Consider the following 16,375-nt stretch of genomic DNA (forward strand, 5'->3'; position numbering starts at 1 on the left):
TATGAGTTTGAACATCAAATATATTGTCTTTTTTAGTGCATTCAATTGAATATGAGTTGAAAAGGATTTGCAAATCATTCAAATCATCTAACACAATTTCACAACTCATATGGAAACGGGGGTTTGTATTTTGCCAAAACCAAAAAAAAAGGGACTTTAATTAGAAAAATATACTCTCCATGCCAAGGAGGCCACAGCTGGAGGTAAAGATTATGGAGAAGATGCCAGCACCACAGGGGATTGTTTATGGACACCTAATGCCTTTGAGATGGAGCAGCCACACCAACCCCCTCTCCTTTCTAGCATGCAAACTTCTTTTCAGCATGCAAACAATTCGCATAACACAGAAAAAAAACGAGAAAACATATCAGAGCCCCGCCGTGCTCCCAGCCTGGGTGGCGCAACAAGCATGAACCATCGACATAACGGCGCATCTGCAAATGTTATCAACTTCTTCCAAGCCCACGTCTACGTGGCAGGTAAAACAGACGCGCCAAATCAACCTTATTTTCCCGCCATTAGTCCACGCCCAGCTGGGTAAAAAAAACTCACCTTGTTGTTGTTGTTGTTGTTGTTTAGTGGCTTTACTTCACTTCCCGCCGTGGATGTCCGATCCAAAACTTGGATTGGGGTTTTGAATTCTCCCGACAAAGTTGATGTTGTCTGCGAGAAGCTCCTGTCAAAGCGGCCGGAAGAAGTCAAAATCCCAAAACATGAAGCCAAAGAGTCGCATTTTCTGTCCAAGTGCGAAGGCAACACTTGCTATTGCTGCTGAAGAAGAGACTTTTTCCTTCCCCGGCAGAAAGAAGTGTGATGCTGGGCTGGTGCCTGGCGCCTCTCTCTCCTCCCTCTCTCTCTCTCTCTCTCTCCTCCCTCTCTCTCTCTCTCTTCCTGTGCGCACGCACACTCACGCACCTCAGGGAGGAACGTCTGTCTGTCCGCGGATGACGTCACTGACTTGTGCACGAAAATACATGGGACAGGTTGCGTACATACACATATACACATACACATAAATAAAGATTTGGTACTAATTTTGTCCCGATACCAATATTTTGGTACAGGTACCAAAATGTATTGTGATTTTTTTTAGATACTTTTCTAAATAAAGGTGACCACAAGGCCCTGCGATGAGGTGGCGACTTGTCCAGGGTGTACCCCGCCTTCCGCCCGATTGTAGCTGAGATAGGCGCCAGCGCCCCCCGCGACCCCACAAGGGAATAAGCGGTAGAAAATGGATGGATGGAAGGTGACCACAAAAGTGGCTTAATTTTAAAGGCCTACTGAAATTAGATTTTCTTATTCAAACGGTCCATTCTATGTGTCAAACTTGATAATTTTGTGATATTGCCATATTTTTGCTGAAAGGATTTAGTAGAGAACATAGACGATAAAGTTCGCAACTTTTGGTCGCCTTGCCTTTACCGGAAGTAGCAGACGATGTGCGCGTGACGTCACGGGTTGTGGAGCTCTTCACATCCTCGCATTTTTTATAATCATGGCCACCAGCAGCAAGAGCGATTCGGACCGAGAAAGCGACGATTTCCCCATTAATTTGAGCGAGAATGAAAGATTCGTGGATGAGGAAAGTTAGAGTGAAGCACTAGAGGAAAAAAAAGAGGTGAAGTGAATTATATTTATATAGCGCTTTACATAGGGACGGCGTGGCGCAGTGGGAGGGTGGCCGTGCGCAACCCGAGGGTCACTGGTTCAAATCCCACCTAGAACCAACCTCGTCACGTCCGTTGTGTCCTGAGCAAGACACTTCACCCTTGCTCCTGATGGGTGCTGGTTGGCGCCTTGCATGGCAGCTCCCTCCATCAGTGTGCGAATGTGTGTGTGAATGGGTGAATGTGGAAGTATTGTCAAAGCGCTTTGAGTACCTTGAAGGTAGAAAAGCGCTATACAAGTACAACCCATTTATCATTTATTTATTTACATAGTGAAACCCAATATCTAAGTTACATTTAAACCAGTGTGGGTGGCATTGGGAGCAGGTGGGTAAAGTGTCTTGCCCAAGAACACAACGGCAGTGAGTAGGATGGCGGAAGCGGGAATCGAACCTGCAACCCTCAAGTTGCTGGCACGGCCGCTCTACCAACCGAGCTATGCCGGGGGAAAAAAAAGGCGACGGCGGTGGGAGCGATTCAGATGTTATTAGACACATTTACTAGGATACTTATCGAAAATCCCTTATCTGCTTATTGTGTTACTAGTGTTTTAGTGAGATTATAAAGTCATACCTGAAAGTCGGAGGAGTGTGGTGACCGCCAGTGTCTCAGAGAGAAGTCAATGGAGGAGCTAAGATCACAGATGCCTTTCTGAGCTGCAGGAGGAGGAGGTATCATCCACTGATGTCTCCAGTAAGAGTTGACTTAATATCACATTTTTCCCATCCAAATACTCGGTGGTTTATGTAGAGAAACATGTCCGCCTGAAAGTCGGAGGGGTGTGGTGACCGCCAGTGTCTCTGGGGGAAGCCATGGAGGAGCCAAGAAAGTCGCAGCTGCCTCTTTGACAGCTGCAGGAGGACGCAAGCTCCGCTCATGTCTCCGGTAAGAGCAGACTTATTACCACTATTTTCTCACCGAAACCTGCCGGTTGACATGTGGTCGGGAACTATGTTCGCTTGACCGCTCTGTTCCATATTAAACTTCACAACAAACAAAGAAACACCAGCTGTGTTTTGGTTGCTAAAGGCAGCTGCAATCCACCGCTTTCCACCAACAGCATTCTTCTTTGACGTCTCCATTATTAATTGAACAAATTGCAAAAGATTCAGCAACACAGACGTCCAAAATACTGTGTAATTATGCGATTGAAGCAGACGATTTTTAGCCGTGAGTGGTGCTGGGATAAAATGTCCGCTCCAACCAATAACGCCACAAGCACGCGTCAACATTCCGTGACGTTTTCAACAGGACACTACCCAGGAAATTTAAAATTGCAATTTAGTAAACTAAACTGGCCGTATTGGCATGTGTTGCAATGTTAATATTTCATCATTGATATATAAACTATCAGACTGCATGGTCGTTAGTAGTGGGTTTCAGTAGGCCTTTAACAACAAATCTTAGGCTCCATTAAACATATGTTTATAACTGCAATTTAGTCCTTAAATAAAATAGTGAACATACTCGACAACTTGTCTTTTCGTATTTTGTGACCAACAAGTATGTGCTCCAATCACTCTATCACAAAAAAAGAATTGTAAAAATTATTGTTGACTCAAGACAGCCATGACATTATGTTCTTTACAAGCGTATGTAAACTTTTGACCACAACTGTATGTAATTGATGTGTGGTTTCCACTCATAAAAATAGTTTTCCTGTACTATGTCAATGTCTACATCACATGTGTCAAAACTTGTTATTGTGTTTAGAAATGTGCTTTGTTGTATGTATGTATGTATGTATGTAATTGATGTGTGGTTTCCACTCATAAAAATAGTTTTCCTGTACTATGTCAATGTCTACATTACATGTGTCAAAACGTGTTATTGTGTTTAGAAATGTTATTTGTTGTATGTATGTATGTATGTATGTATGTATGTATCTATGTATGTATGTATATATGTATGTATGTATTTAATTGATGTGTGGTTTCCACTCATAAAAATAGTTTTCCTGTACTCCGTCAATGTCTACATCACATGTGTCAAAACTTGTTATTGTGTTTAGAAATGTGCTTTGTTGTATGTATGTATGTATGTAATTGATGTGTGGTTTCCACTCATAAAAATAGTTTTCCTGTACTATGTCAATGTCTACATTACATGTGTCAAAACGTGTTATTGTGTTTAGAAATGTGCTTTGTTGTATGTATGTATGTATATATGTATGTATGTAATTGATGTGTGGTTTCCACTCATAAAAATAGTTTTCCTGTACTATGTCAATGTCTACATCACATGTGTCAAAACTTGTTATTGTGTTTAGAAATGCGCTTTGTTGTATGTATGTATGTATGTATGTATGTATGTATGTATGTATATATGTATGTATGTATGTATGTATGTATGTATATATGTATGTATGTATGTATGTAATTGATGTGTGGTTTCCACTCATAAAAATAGTTTTCCTGTACTATGTCAATGTCTACATTACATGTGTCAAAATGTGTTATTGTGTTTAGAAATGTGCTTTGTTGTATGTATGTATGTATGTATATATGTATGTATGTATTTAATTGATGTGTGGTTTCCACTCATAAAAATTGTTTTCCTGTACTATGTCAATGTCTACATTACATGTGTCAAAACGTGTTATTGTGTTTAGAAATGTGCTTTGTTGTATGTATGTATGTATGTATGTATGTATGTATGTATGTATGTATATATGTATGTATGTATGTATTTAATTGATGTGTGGTTTCCACTCATAAAAATTGTTTTCCTGTACTATGTCAATGTCTACATCACATGTGTCAAAACTTGTTACTGTGATTCGAAATGTGCTTTGTTGTATGTACTGTATGTATGTATTTATGTACGTATGTATGTATGTATGTATGTATTTAATTGATGTGTGGTTTCCACTCATAAAAATAGTTTTCCTGTACTCCGTCAATGTCTACATCACATCTGTCAAAACTTGTTATTGTGTTTACAAATGCGCTTTGTTGTATGTATGTATGTATGTATGTATGTATGTATGTAATTGATGTGTGGTTTCCACACATAAAAATAGTTTTCCTGTACTATGTCAATGTCTACATTACATGTGTCAAAACGTGTTATTGTGTTTAGAAATGTGCTTTGTTGTATGTATGTATGTATGTATGTATGTATGTATGTATGTATGTATTTAATTGATGTGTGGTTTCCACTCATAAAAATTGTTTTCCTGTAATATGTCAATGTCTACATCACGTGTCAAAACATGTTATTGTGTTTATTAATGTGTGTTGTCGTATGTATGTATGTATGTATGTAATTGATGTGTGGTTTACACTGATAGAAAATGGGTTTCCAGTACTAGGCCAATTAATATTTATCTTTCCTCACATGATGTCACTGACTTGTGCATGAAAATACATGGACAGGTACCCACCGTCCTGCACATGCATACATAAATATACACATACACATGCATAAAGATTTGGTACTAGTGTTGTCCCAATACCAATATTTTGGTACCGGTAACAAAATGTATTCCGATACTTTTCTAAATTAAGGGGACCACAAAAAATGGCATTATTGGCTTTATTTGAACAACAAATCTTAGGGTACATTAAAAATATGTTTATTGTTGCAAGTTTGTCCTTGAATAAAATAGTGAACATACTAGACAAATTGTCTTTTAGTAGTAAGTAAACAAACAAAGACTCCTAATTAGTCTGCTGACGTATGCAGTAACACATTGTGTCATTTATACACCTATTATTTTGTACACATTATAAAGGACAAGCTGTAAAAATGGATTATCAATCTACTTGTTCATTTACTGTTAATATCTGCTTATTTTTTGTTTTAACATGTTCTATCTACACTTCTGTTAAAATGTAATAATCACTTGTTTTTCTTTGCATTAGTTTTGGATGATAGCACACATTTGGATATCGATCCGATACCAAGTAGTTACAGGATCACACATTGATCATAATTTAAGTCCTCATGTGTCCAGGGATGTATTTCCTGAGTTTATAAACATAATATGCATTTTAAAAAAAACTGAAAAAGGTTTTGTGATGCTAAAAAATATCGATGTAATCATAGTAGTATCATTTAGATATGCTCCTGTACTTGGTATAATTACAGTGGATGTCAGGTGTAGATCCACCCATGGTGTTTGTTTACATTGTAAAATATTGATGTAATCATAGTAGTATCCACTAAATACGCACTTGTACTTGGTATCATTACAGTGGATGTCAGGTGTAGGTCCACCCATGGCATTTGTTTACATTGTGATGCAGGTGAGCTATTGTATCCTCCTAGATTGTGTTGTGGAGCATGTTTAGCTATTTTCTCATCTTGTTTACTTTTAAGGAACTTACTTTATTTGTCGCCATGGAGGTGAGGATTAGTGATTTAAAAGTAGCTAAAACACAGCCGACTGCGGATGGACGTTAGCTGCTAGCTAGCTAGCCATGTCTTAAAGCAGCTCTTCCTGAGGGTGTTTCAGTGTTTAGACTTCAACTTTATCTTTGCTTTTTAGGCCAAAATGCGTCCATTCTCCCTTTTCTGTCTACACACTGTGTCTGCTTGTAAGTACTCGTGTGTTTGCGCTGCCGAACATGCTCCTCTGCCCGTAAAACCAACAATGTCACGACGTGACGACAACACGCCGTCATGCCCGTAAAAGAAAAAAAGGGGCGGGGAGACCGACACTTTTTGGAGGGAGTATAGTACCGAATATGATTAATTAGTATCACGGTACTATACTAGTACAGTTATACCATACAACAAAAATTGGTACTATAAAAAAGTAAGCTTGAGTATGATAAAAGAGGAAGTAAAAGTTTCTATATAGAAATACCAATAAATTTCATCTAAATATAACATACTACCTTGTGGTCCAGATCAGTGGTTCTCAAACTTACTTCACTAAGTGCAACGTAAAAAAAACCTATTTGTACCACCATAATGACCAATATTAAAATAAAGTAGCATAGTAGGCCGAAGTACCCATTAAAAACAATGCAGAAGTTGCATTTACCAAGTATATCTCATATTTTCCTCCACTGTAACATTACACACAGTTTGAACAGTAACACTGTGTTTGAATATACAGGCAAAATAAAACCAATGTACTTAAAGGCCTACTGAAAGCCACTACTACCGAACACGCAGTCTGATAGTTTATATATCAATGATGAAATATTAACATTGCAACACATGCCATACGGCTTTTTTACTTTACTAAATTGCAATTTTAAATTTCGCGAGAAGTATCCTGTTGAAAACGTCGTGGTTGTAGCGGACATTTTGTTCCAGCCCTATCCCAGCTATAAGTCGTCTGCTTTAATCGCATAATTACACAGTATTCTGGATATCTGTATTGCTGAATCTTTTACAATTTCTTCAATTAATAATGGAGACATCAAAGAAGAAAGACGTAGGTGGGAAGCGGTGTATTGCGACCGCCTTTAGCAACACAAACACAGCCGGTGTTTCCTTGTTTACATTCCCGAAGGTGAAGCTTTACTATGGAACAGAGCGGTCAAGCGAACATGGTTCCCTACCACATGTCAACCGGCAGGTTTCGGTGAGAAAATTGTGGTAATAAGTCGGCTGTTACCGTAGACATGAGCGGAGCTTGCGTCGTTCCTCGTGCACCTGTCAAAGAGGCAGCTGCGCACTCTCTTGCCTCCTCCGGCCGGCCGCCCCCGTACGTGGGATGCTTCCACCGTGGAGGAGGGGGAAAAAAGCTAAGCCCGGCCCGACCGGCTGCCTTCGCTTCGCCTCGTTGAGAAACGTGGCTTCCCTCTGAGACACTGGTGGTCACCACACCCCTACCGACTTTCAGGTACCATATAATCTCACTAAAACACTAGTAACACAATAAGCAGATAAGGGATTTTCCAGAATTATCCTAGTAAATGTGTCTAATAACATCTGAATCGCTCCCACTGCCGTTGCATTTTTTTTTTCCGGCATAGCTCGGTTGGTAGAGTGGCCGTGCCAGCAACTTGAGGGGTTGCAGGTTCGATTCCCGCTTCCGCCATCCTACTCACTGCCGTTGTGTCCTTGGGCAAGACAATTTACCCAACTGCTCCCAGTGCCACCCACACTGGTTTAAATGTAACTTAGATATTGGGTTTCACTATGTAAAGCGCTTTGAATCACTAGAGAAAAGGGCTATATAAATATAATTCACTTCACTTCTTTTTTTTTTCTCGTGCTTCACTCTAACTTTCCTCATCCACGAATCTTTCGTCCTTGCTCAAATTAATTGGGAAATCGACTACATAATCTCACTAAAACACTAGTAACACAACAAGCGGATAAGGGATTTTCCAGAATTATCCTAGTAAATGTGTCTAATAACATCTGAATCGCTCCCACTGCCGTTGCATTTTTTTTTTCCGGCATAGCTCGGTTGGTAGAGTGGCCGTGCCAGCAACTTGAGGGTTGCAGGTTCGATTGCCGCTTCCGCCATCCTACTCACTGCCGTTGTGTCCTTGGGCAAGACAATTTACCCACCTGCTCCCAGTGTTCACCCACACTGGTTCAAATGTAACTTAGATATTGGGTTTCACTATGTAAAGCGCTTTGAATCACTAGAGAAAAGCGCTATATAAATATAATTCACTTCACTTCTTTTTTTTTTTCTAGTGCTTCACTCTAACTTTCCTAATCCACAAATCTTTCATCCTTGCTCAAATTAATTGGGAAATAGACTATATAATCTCCCTAAAACACTAGTAACACAATAAGCAGATAAGGGATTTTCCAGAATTATCCTAGTAAATGTGTCTAATAACATCTGAATCGGTCCCACTGCCGTTGCATTTTTTTTTTCCGGCATAGCTCGGTTGGTAGAGTGGCCGTGCCAGCAACTTGAGGGTTGCAGGTTCGATTGCCGCTTCCGCCATCCTACTCACTGCCGTTGTGTCCTTGGGCAAGACACTTTACCCACCTGCTCCCAGTGCCACCCACACTGGTTCAAATGTAACTTAGATATTGGGTTTCACTATGTAAAGCGCTTTGAATCACTAGAGAAAAGCGCTATATAAATATAATTCACTTCACTTCTTTTTTTTTTCTAGTGCTTCACTCTAACTTTCCTCATCCGCGAATCTTTCATCATTGCTCAAATTAATGGGGAAATCGTCGCTTTCTCGGTCCGAATCGCTCTTGCTGCTGGTGGCCATGATTGTAAACAATGTGAGGATGTGAGGAGCCCTACAACCCGTGAAATCACGCGCACATCGTCTGCTACTTCCAGTACAGGCAAGGCTTTTTTATTGGCGAACAAAAGTTGAATCACTAGAGAAAAGCGCTATATAAATATAATTCACTTCACTTCTTTTTTTTTCCTCGTACTTCACTCTAACTTTCTTCATCCATGAATCTTTCATCCTTGCTCAAATTAATTGGGAAATCGACTATATAATCTCACTAAAACACTAGTAACACAACAAGCAGATAAGGGATTTTCCAGAATTATCCTAGTAAATGTGTCTGATAACATCTGAATCGCTCCCACTGCCCTGTCTTTTTTTTTTTTTTTTTTCTAGTCCTTCACTCTCACTATCCTCATCCACGAACATTTCATCCTCGCTCCAATTAATGGGGGAATCGTCGCTTCCTCGGTCTGAATCGCTCTCGCTGCTGGTGGCCATGCTTGTAAACAATGTGAGGATGTGAGGAGCTCCACAACCCGAGACGTCACGCGCACATCGTCTGCTACTTCCGGTACAGGCAAGGCTTTTTTTATTAGTGACCAAAAGTTGCAAACTTTATCGTCGATGTTCTCTACTAAATCCTTTCAGCAAAAATATGGCAATATGGCGAAATGATCAAGTATGACACTTAGAATGGACCTGCTATCCCCGTTTAAATAAGGAAATCTCATTTCAGTAGGCCTTTAAATAATGAATCAAATATAGATGGACAGTTTGAGAATCACCAGTCTAGATTATAATGGTGTGCATGTTGCTCCGCAGTCACATTCATATCTGCGTATGTCTGCAAGATGTTGCTTCGTGGAGGCCTTCCCTGATTGCAACTCATCAGTACCCTGGGTCTCATTTGGATCATCTGTAAATCAGATGCGTGTAAGACTCCACGAGTACATTTGTTCAGTGTGACCCGTCATCAGTTGTTGTTAACCTCTAGCCTGCCGCTTCTTCTGCGTAGCATCGTGGATTTAAACGCATTTCATGAAACATCCTCATGTAGAATAGCCTTATTTATTATCGGGAATGTGTCTATTGAACAAGGGGTATTCTTGTTTAAAGGGGAACATTATCACAATTTCAGAAGGGTTAAAACCAATAAAAATCAGTTCCCAGTGGCTTATTTTATTTTTGGAAGTTTTTTTTCCAAATTTTACGCATCATGGAATATCCCAAAAAAAGGCTTTAAAGCGCCTGATTTCCGCTATCTGTATATCCCCCCCAGGGGGCAGATAGAACAGAAAGATATAGCGCAGGGGTACGGAACCTATGGCTCGCGAGCCAGATGTGGCTCTTTTGATGACTGCATCTGGCTCTCGGATAAATCTGAGCTGACATTGCTTAACATGGTAAGTAATGAATAATTCCACTTGTAATAAGTGTTTAAAATAATGTTCAAAACATATAACATTCTCATGCATTTTTAGTCCATCCATCCATTTACTGCCGCACCTGTTCAAGAAGTTGCGTTAAGAAGTTATTTATTTATTAAACGTTAGTGTGGGGCTTGTCCTCAATCGATCAATCAATCAATCAATGTTTATTTATATAGCCCCAAATCACAAATGTCTCAAAGGACTGCACAAACCATTACGACTACGACATCCTCGGAAGAACCCACAAAAGGGCAAGGAAAACTCACACCCAGTGGGACGCCAGTGACAATGCTGACTATTAGAAACCTTGGAGAGGACCTCAGATGTGGGCAAACCAGCCCTCTAGGGGACCGAAAGCAATGGATGTCGAGCGGGTCTAACATGATACTGTGAAAGTTCAATCCATAGTGGCTCCAACACAGCCGTGAGAGTTCAGTTCAAGCGGATCCAAGACAGCAGTGAGAGTCCCGTCCACAGGAAACCATCTCAAGCGGAGGCGGATCAGCAGCGTAGAGATGTCCCCAACCGATACAGGCGAGCGGTCCATCCTGGGTCCCGACGAGCGGTCCATCCTGGGTCTCGACTCTGGACAGCCAGTACTTCATCCATGGTCATCGGACCGGACCCCCTCCACAAGGGAGGGGGGATATGGGAGAAAGAAAAGAAGCGGCAGATCAACTGGTCTAAAAAGGAGGTCTATTTAAAGGCTAGAGTATACAGATGAGTTTTAAGGTGAGACTTAAATGCTTCTACTGAGGTAGCATCTCGAACTGTTACCGGGAGGGCATTCCAGAGTACTGGAGCCCGAACGGAAAACGCTCTATAGCCCGCAGACTTTTTTTGGGCTCTAGGAATCACTAATAAGCCGGAGTCTTTTGAACGCGGATTTCTTGCCGGGACATATGGTACAATACAATCGGCAAGATAGGCTGGAGCTAGACCGTGTAGTATTTTATACGTAAGTAGTAAAACCTTAAAGTCACATCTTAAGTGCACAGGAAGCCAGTGCAGGTGAGCCAGTACAGGCGTAATATGATCAAACTTTCTTGTTCTTGTCAAAAGTCTAGCAGCCGCATTTTGTACCAACTGTAATCTTTTAATGCTAGACATGGGGAGACCCGAAAATAATACGTTACAGGGGGTTACTGGGGGTTCTTCAGACCACCAAGCACCGACATGAGAGCCCGTTTCAGGGTTACACTATTGTTTTATTTTTCAATAAGTCTCTCAGTTGCTTTCCAGCAATTGTCTTTTTCTCTTTCGTTCTCACTCGCGCTCTGGCTCCAGCCCCAACCCCCGTCTCTCCTCCTGGCTGCTGCTTATAACAGAGCGACAGGTGATTAGATAACAAGGCTCAGGTGGGCCATCTACGCAGCTCTCGCTGATTTCGAGGCCGGTCCTGGCACACCCCAGTTCGCTGCAGGCCCGCGGGCCACGGCCCCTCCACAGTTAGCTTCAGAATAGCAATGTTATTACAAAGAATAAGAGACCTATTATACTCTAGAAATGTTGGTCTTACTTAAAAATGCACGCGTTTAGTTAATTTCAGTGTTAAACATTTTTTTTTATGGCTCTTACAGAAATACATTTTAAAATATTTGGCTTTTTGGCTCCCTCAGCCAAAAAGGTTCCCGATCCCTGATATAGCGACATTAACTCAGATTTCAGCGGCTTAAGCGATTCAACAGATTACGCATGTACTGATACGAATGGTTGGAGTGTGGAGGCAGACAGCGAAAACGAAATTCAAGAAAAAACTGAAGCCATTGAGCCATATCACGACAGGCAGCGGCGAATTTGGCGATCGCCTTCTAACCAACGATTTCATCTTTTGACCACTGGAGCAACATAAATCTGTCGATTGGTAGGTGTTTGTTTGGCATTAAATGTGGGTGGAGGGAAAGGCTGGATGCCAATATAGCTACAAATGTACATACAGCTAGCCTAAATAGCATGTTAGCATCGATTAGCTGGCAGTCATGCGTATAAGGTAAGACATATTATGATGCTAAAAAATATCGATGTAATCATAGTAGTATCATTTAGATATGCTCCTGTACTTGGTATCATTACAGTGGATGTCAGGTGTAGATCCACCCATGGTGTTCGTTTACATTGTAAAATATTGATGTAATCATAGTAGTATCCACTAAATACGCTCTTGTACTTGGTATCATTACAGTGGATGTCAGGTGTAGATCCACCCATGGCGTTTGTTTACATTGTGATGCAGGTGAGCTATTGTATCCTCCTACATTTTGTCGTGGAGTATGTTTAGCTATTTTCTCATCTTGCTTACTTTTAAGGAACTTACTTTATTTGTCGCCATGGAGGTGAGGATTAGTGATTTAGAAGTAGCTAAAACACTGCTGGCTGAAGATGGACGTTAGCTGTTAGCTAGCTAGCCATGTCTTAAAGCACCTCTTCCTGAGGGTGTTTCAGTGTTTAGACTTCACCTTTATCTTTGCTTTTTAGGCCAAAATGCGTCCATTCTCCCTTTTCTGTCTACACGCTGTGTCTGCTTGTAAGTACTCGTGTGTTTGCGCTGCCGAACATGCTCCTCTGCCCGTAAAACCAACAATGTCACGACGTGACGACAACACGCCGTCATGCCCGTAAAAGAAAAAAAGGGGCGGGGAGACCGATACTTTTTAGAGGCAGTATAGTACCGAATATGATTAATTAGTATCGCGGTACTATACTAATACCAACAAAATTTGGTACTATAAAAAAGTAAATTTGAGTATGATAAAAAAAGGAAGTAAAAGTTTCTATATCTGGCTTCTTGTTTCGCAAAATTATGCAAAAGCAACTTTTTTTTACCTTCTGGTACCTGCTGATCTCTATTTGGGATCTGCGTAAGTTCTGAAAGTTTGCACGCATCCGTCTTTGTAGTCCGTGGGACACCGTATTCGATAAGCTTCATGTTGTTATGATCCGTCGCCCGGATCATATGTTATTTTGGTTTTTGAGTCCTTTTGTGTTTTCTGTTTGTTTTTGGACTCTTCCGATCCCTAGTTTAGCACTTCCTTATTTACCTTGTTACCATAGTTTCTGATTTGTTTCACCAGCTCTGGTTTTTGTCGCGCACCTGTGATTCCTGATTACTGTCCTTATTTAAGCCTGCCTTTTTCCTCCGTTCAATCTTGATCCTTTCTTTGCGGTAAGCAACACTCACGTTGGCATTTCCTAGATCTTGTCTCTATGCTAAGTAGCTTCTTAGCTTCTCGTGCGCTCGGCACGTTGTTTTTGGACTCTGTTTTCCGTTCTAATTTTTAGCTTAGCTTCCCGTGCGTAGGCACGCATTTTCTTTTGTCGTTTTTTTGTACCAGTGTTATCGTGTTTTTATATTAAACCAATCTCTTACCTGCTATTCCTGTCCGATTGGTCTTATTGCATCTTGGGGTGTACAAAACGCGCACCAATATGCGCAACCAACATGACACTTGTTTTGAGACATTCATCCTCCGCTGTTGCCATTTCTAATATAAAGTAGTGTAAAGTTCTTACTTATATCTGTCAGTAAACTTTTCATGAAAGCGCTAAAACATACCGGTGCAGTGAGTTTACATTATTCACTCAAGGAACTTTAGTTATTACAGAGTTCCGGTCTGACGGTTTCTCACAGGACACATTTCGGGCGTTGCGCGCCTTATAGTCCAAAAAATACGGTAATAATAGTTGCCACCTTGCACTATGTAAAAAAAAAAATCAGAATGATTAAAAATAAGACTGAAAATAATCCACACAGTCAGGGAAAATGCAGTCATACAGTACTGTAGAAGTAATGGTGTTGCAAATTGAAAAGTCAACCCAGAACTAAACCCGCACCAGCACCAACGTTCGTTAACTGCGAGCATAGACCAGCGGGGACCAAGAGAGGGTACCAATATCATAGTCGGGACTACGCCCTTAAACTTGGCAGTTCAAGTTAAGAGTAGTGCCGGGTTTCGTCCTGGGCATGACGTTAAAGTGCATCCGGCAGTGGAGGCTCCCCTTTAGGGTCTTGGGGCACTAGGAGGTTAACCCCTTCACTACTGTTACCCCAGGTGGACCTTGGCAAAGGCCTGGTACCTGACTGCCCCCTAGCCAGGGATACGGTGAAGACCTCAACGGCGGAGCAGGCGGAAGACTGTAGATTTAAGAACTACCACTATGGTTGTCATCTATGTGGGCACAGTTATGGGAAAATAACAACCCAAGACCTCAACGGTGGAACAGGTTGAAGGTGATTGTGAACCCTATGGAGCGTCACAACGGCTGAGCTGGCGGATTAAGGCCGCGGCAGAAAAGGGTCCCCAGTCGTCTTGAACTCAATGCCACTGGACCCTGACCCGGACCTGGGACTGTCTGTGCACCAGTCTCCCCACGTTAAACAAAGTCATGCACAGGCATCCTCCATAAAGGGATCTACCTCATCATTCTGGTTGTGGATCACGGATCGGCCTCCAGAGCCATCTGTAGACCCACAAGTAGACCCCCCCTACCAGGAAGACCGTCATACTGTCATACCAGTAAGATTTCATTTGGTATATCTCTGTTCCGTATATAAAAAGTGAGGTATTTGTGTTAACAAATGGCTGAAGTACAAGTACTTTCCTAAATGTAAGGCACGTCTTAAAAGTGTCCAGCAGTGGTGAGTTGTTCTTTCCCCCCCGGTGCTTAATTGGAAACACATTTTTTTCGGTAACTTGTTCCAAAGAAACAGGAAGGGTGTCACAAAAAAGCAAATTTAGGACGCCCAAAAGGGAGCTTTTGTTGCGTAGTACCTATTACTCTCCTACATATGACACTGATACCTCACACCCTCCTACATGTGATACAGATCCCTATTACCCTCCTACATATGATACAGATACCTCCTACCCTCCTACATATGATACAGATACCTCTTACCCTCCTACATACGATACAGATACCTCTTACCCGCCTACATATGATACAGATACCTCCTACCCTCCTACATATGATACAGATACCTCCTACCCTCCTACATATGATACAGATACCTCTTACCCTCCTACATATGATACAGATACCTCTTACCCTCCTACATACGATACAGATACCTCTAACCCTCCTACATATGATACAGATACCTCTTACCCTCCTACATATGATACAGATACCTCTTACCCTCCTACATATGATACAGATACCTCCTACCCTCCTACATACGATACAGATACCTCCTACCCTCCTACATATGATACAGATACCTCCTACCCTCCTACATATGATACAGATACCTCTTACCCTCCTACATATGATACAGATACCTCTTACCCTCCTACATACGATACAGATACCTCTAACCCTCCTACATATGATACAGATACCTCTTACCCTCCTACATATGATACAGATACCTCTTACCCTCCTACATATGATACAGATACCTCCTACCCTCCTACATACGATACAGATACCTCTTACCCTCCTACATATGATACAGATACCTCTTACCCTCCTACATATGACACAGATACCTCTTACCCTCCTACATATGATACAGATACCTCCTACCCTCCTACATATGATACAGATACCTCTTACCCTCCTACATATGATACAGATACCTCTTACCCTCCTACATATGATACAGATACCTCTTACCCTCCTACATATGATACAGATACCTCCTACCCTCCTACATATGATACAGATACCTCTTACCCGCCTACATATGATACAGATACCTCTTACCCTCCTACATATGATACAGATACCTCTTACCCTCCTACATATGATACAGATACCTCCTACCCTCCTACATATGATACAAATACCTCCTACCCGCCTACATATGATACAGATACCTCTTACCCTCCTACATATGATACAGATACCTCCTACCCTCCTACATATGATACAAATACCTCCTACCCGCCTACATATGATACAGATACCTCTTACCCTCCTACATATGATACAGATACCTCTTACCCTCCTACATATGATACAGATACCGCTTACCCTCCTACATATGATACAGATACCTCCTACCCTCCTACATATGATACAGATACCTCTTACCCGCCTACATATGATACAGATACCTCTTACCCTCCTACATATGATACAGATACCTCTTACCCTCCTACATATGATACAGATACCTCTTACCCTCCTACATATGATACAGATACCT

At 41.4% G+C, this 16,375-nt stretch overlaps 1 protein-coding gene across 2 annotated transcripts in view; it reads right to left on the bottom strand.

Moving 5' to 3' along the window:
• lpar1 (lysophosphatidic acid receptor 1) overlaps nucleotides 1–16,375 on the bottom strand; it is a 193,509-nt gene that overhangs the window by 124,298 nt on the left and 52,836 nt on the right. The window contains exon 1 of one of the 2 annotated variants that reach the window (XM_061877015.1): nucleotides 553–836. The exons of the other annotated variant lie outside the window; for it this stretch is intronic. The gene's annotated coding sequence lies outside the window, so the exon portion shown is untranslated. Of the gene's footprint in view, nucleotides 1–552; nucleotides 837–16,375 lie in introns of those variants that run through there. 2 annotated transcript variants of the gene reach the window in all.

The sequence above is a fragment of the Nerophis ophidion genome, linkage group LG17, assembly GCF_033978795.1.
Source record: "Nerophis ophidion isolate RoL-2023_Sa linkage group LG17, RoL_Noph_v1.0, whole genome shotgun sequence".
NCBI lineage: Eukaryota > Metazoa > Chordata > Actinopteri > Syngnathiformes > Syngnathidae > Nerophis > Nerophis ophidion.